The sequence below is a fragment of the Zalophus californianus genome, chromosome X (genome assembly GCF_009762305.2).
Source record: "Zalophus californianus isolate mZalCal1 chromosome X, mZalCal1.pri.v2, whole genome shotgun sequence".
NCBI lineage: Eukaryota > Metazoa > Chordata > Mammalia > Carnivora > Otariidae > Zalophus > Zalophus californianus.
In genome coordinates, this window is record NC_045612.1 from 109,133,630 (window position 1) to 109,138,113 (window position 4,484).

General features: G+C 37.6%; 1 pseudogene; it reads right to left on the reverse strand.

Annotated features, from left to right (window-relative positions):
• Nucleotides 1–4,057: 4,057 nt before the first annotated feature.
• On the reverse strand, nucleotides 4,058–4,188 carry LOC113931577 (annotated as a pseudogene).
• Between the last annotated feature and the right edge of the window lie 296 nt (nucleotides 4,189–4,484).

Sequence of the window (4,484 nt, forward strand, 5' to 3'; positions counted from 1 at the left end):
GAGCGAAAGGAATCCAGTGATGGTATCTGGGCCCACCAACAACGTCTTTAATTCAACTCTTGCCAGACTGGAGGAGACCCATCCCTTCCCACCCTCACCCTCTATACTGGCCCGAGAGTCAAAACCTTGTGCAAGCCATGTCATTCCTCCTCTTGAAAATGAGCGGTTGACCTGACTCAGACTCAATCAGCAAGGAAATTTCATAGTCCGTTATATATTAAAGACTGTTGTAAGGCTTTCAAAATTTTAGCTGGGTGCCATGGACTCAGAGCTGAATGGTGGATCTAAGGTCATAGATACATTGGCAGGGAGGTTCCTGTGGGACAGGTGCATGAAGCAATTGAGCTTTGCCTGTCTCTCCACGTGTGCAGCCTCCAAGCCTAACTCTCTGACCTCCAAGACTCTGAAAGCTATTTAATATTTTGAATAAACCCCTTAAGCTAGAGAGAGTGGATTCTGAGGCTGACAACTAAAAACTTTGATGGAGTCAGAATAGGATATGTTTAAAATTAACCCAATGATGTTGCCACAATTCCCAAACGGTTCAGAATCAATGTCTCAGAATATATTTTTCAAAGTTAAAAGGAACTCTTTCAAACTTTAGCAAAGTAAGAATGTTTTCAGGAGTGCCTGGGTGGCTCAGTCAATTAAGCATCTGACTCTTGATCTTGGCTCAGGTCTCGATCTCAGGGTGGAGAGTTCAAAGAATGTTTTTGTTTCTTCCACGTGTGCATTTACCTCTGAGAATGCCAACAATCTCTACCCTGAAGAATGTTTGCAGGCAAGGAATCTGGTGAAAGAGAGATTCCTACTTTGCAATGAGATTTTGAAAGTACATTTCTGGCTGTTTCTTCCACAGCACGTCTGAGAGCATCATCAGAAGATGCTGGGCACTGACCTATAAGAAGAACCTCAAAGTCAGACCTTTTCCTTCAGTAGCCCCATCAATTCTTACTGTGAATTTTGTAATCGTGAGGCTGAAACACCAGCCTCACATACAATACACTCGCTGTAATCAGAAATCTCCAGAAACCCAACACAGTGTTTTATAATCTGCACTGGCATGATGAAAACTAATTGGGGTTATCAGAAATCTCCCTAGAAGGGTAAAGGAATAGAAATGTCATTGAAAACAAAAATGTCACATGCATGAATATTTTATCAGACGTAAGTAAAAAAGTCTGCCCACTTCCTTCCATTATATTACAGACAATGGTAAGTATTATACAATTAGAGATGGTGCCATGAATTTCAGGTTTATTGAAATCTGGACAAAGTCCCTCTCTAGTGAAGTTTCAACTTACACAAGAACTATTTAGAAACTCATAATTTCAGTCATACGTTAATATTTTATCTTACAATGAGGCTGTTTTTTAACATTATCATAATATAATTTATTAGTATTGTTATTTAAAAATGTTAACAACATTAACTTTTTTATATAAAAGATTACATTTCTTTAAACAAATTTTCCATAAAGTCAAAGTTTTGGCTTATAGTGAGTTTCTTAAGCTTTATTGATTTTACAGCTTTTTTAATGGGAAATATCGTATTTCATTTCTAACCCCAAAATAAAATTTAGAAGTTTGAATGGTTAACTGAAGGTCACACCTTTTGTGATAAAGTCAAGATTGGTGTTTTGGTTATATTAAAAAATATATATTATAGATATAAATATATGTTACAAGTACATTTAGAAAATTATATATATGTCAAAGAACATATGTATTCTTTGAACACTTTACCTGCTTCAAACAATGTAGAAAGATTGTTACAAGGAAACAATTCTATTTATTTTGTGTGTGTGTATTTTATTATCTAATCAAAAAACTAAAAATCCTCTGAATGCAAGTTAGCTGTTCTTTTTCTGTATTTTCCCTGTGGTTTCTCATTTTCCTGTTTCTTCATAATTGGTATTTATTAACAAATGAGGCTGTTTTTTTAAAAAAAACTGTACTTCAGGTGGCGCAGTCAGTTAAACATCTGACTCCTGGTTTCAGCTCAGGTCAGGATCTCAGGGTCATGAGATCGGGCCTCGCATCAGGCTCCATACTCAGTATGGAGTCTGCTTGAGATTCTCTCTCTCTCCCTGCCTCTCCCACTTGTGCTCTCTCTCTCTCTCTCTCTCTCAAATAAATAAATAAATCTTTTTTTTTTAAAAAAAAATCGGTACTTCAAAACCCTAAAGATTCGACATACAAAAAAACCTGTTAAAACTAATAGTCACCGAAGTTGCAGCAGGATACAAAATGAACATGCAAAAAACTGCTGTGTTTCTATACGCTAACAGTTTGAAAAGGAAAGTAAGAAAACAATTCCATTTAAAACAATACCAAAAAGCATAAAATACTTAGGAATAAACCCAGCCAGAGACATGAAAGACCTGTACACTGAAAACTACAAAACATTGCTGAAAGAAGTGAAAGAAGACACAAATAAATATAAAGACATTCTGTGTTCATGGATAGGAAGAATTAATATTGTTAAGATGTCAATATTTCCTGAAGTAATTTACAGATTCAATGCAATTCCTACCAAAATCCCAACAGCATTTTTTGCAGGAATGGAAAAAAAAAATGCTGTAATTCATATGGAAGCCCAAGGAAACTTAAACAGCCAAAACAATTTTCAAAAAGGACAAATCTTGAAAAAAGTGTGACAGACTCACATTTCCTGATTTCAAAACATATTACAAAACCACAGTAATAAAAACAGTGAGGTCTGGCATAAAGACAGATATATTACGGGAATAGAGAGCCCAGAAATAAACCCTAACTTCTATGGTCAAATGATCTTTGACAAGAGTGCCAAGATCACTCAATGGAGAAAGGACAGACTCTTCAAGAAACAGTGTTAGGAAAACTGGATACCCACGTGCAAAAGAATGAAGTTACACCTTTATACTATATAAAAAATAAACTCAAAATGGATTAAAGACTTAAAGGTAAAACCCAAAACTCTAAGACTTTTAGAAGAAAACACAGGGGAAAACCTTCCTGACATAGCATTTGGCAATAATTTCTTGAACATGACATACATACACAAAGAAAAACAGGCAACAAAAGCAAAAAAAATAGACAAATGGGACTACATCAAACTTAAAAGCCTTTCTGAATCAAAGGACACAATCGACAGAGTGAAAAGGCAACCTAACGAATGGGAGAACATGTTTACAAATCATCTATCTGATAAGGAGTTAATATCCAGAATATATAAAAAACTCCTGTTTCTCAGCAACAAAAAAAAATTAGATAACCTGATTTAAAAATGGGCAATGGACTTAAATAGACGCTTTTCCAAAAGTGATACAAAAATGGCCAACAAGCATATTAAAAGATGTTCAACATCACGAGCTATCAGAGAAATACAAACTGAAACTACAATGAGATACCACCTCACACCCACTAGGATGACCACTATTTTTAAAAAAAAACAGAAAATAACAAGTGTTGGTGAGGATGCGGAGAAACTGAAACCCTTGTACACTGTCGGTAGCATTGTTAAATGATTTAACTCCTGTGGAGAACAATAGAGATTCCTCAAAAAGTTTAAAATAATACTACAATATTATCTAGCCATCCCATTTCTGGGTATATATCTAAAAGGATTGAAATTAGAAATCCCCTCAGTATTGTCTGGAATGTAATACTTAAGCCCTTACCTGCCCAGACTCATAGAAGTCCATCTATGCCTGCCCTCCTCTCATCCCCTCACATGATAAGAATCCCTTGGGATTTTTGGAGTGCCTGGGCGGCTCAGTCAGTTAAGCGTCTGCCTTCAGCTCATGATCTCAAGGTCCTGGGATTGGGGCTTCTCCCTCTCTCTCTGCCGCTCCCCTCCACTTGTGCTTTCTCTTGCTCTCTCTCTCAAATAAATAAATAAAATCTTTTTTAAAAAAATCCCTTGGCGGGGTGCCTGGGTGGCTCAGTCGTTAAGCATCTACCTTCAGCTCAGGTCATGATCCCAGGGTCCTGGGATCGAGCCCCGCATTGGGCTCCCTGCTCCTCAGGAAGCCTGCTTCTCCCTCTCCCACTCGCCCTGCTTGTGTTCTCTCTCTCGCAGTGTCTCTCTGTCAAATAAATAAATAAATAAATAAATAAATAAATAAATAAATAAAATCGTTTCAATTAGCAATAATCGCGCCTCGGAAAACCCTTACTGGCTACGATACTGCCACTGCACAAAGCTATAAATAAATAAAATCTTTAAAAAAATCCCTTGGGATTTTCAGTGTTCACCCTGGAAATTCCTGCCTCTCTTTGTGGGAGTTAGAACCCTCTTGACATTGGTGAACACTGCAATCACCCCCAGTTTGCCACTAGACCACCAAGCCAGGAGAACAGTGCAGTCAATGGGACCACTGTGTCTTGTGGGTGGAGTCACATAACTCTGCTGTGGGCAGGAAGGAAAATGTAGAGGCTGAGAACCAGGATAGGGATGGAATGACCCTTGGGTGGCCTCCAGGTGCAGAAGAACCAGTTCTG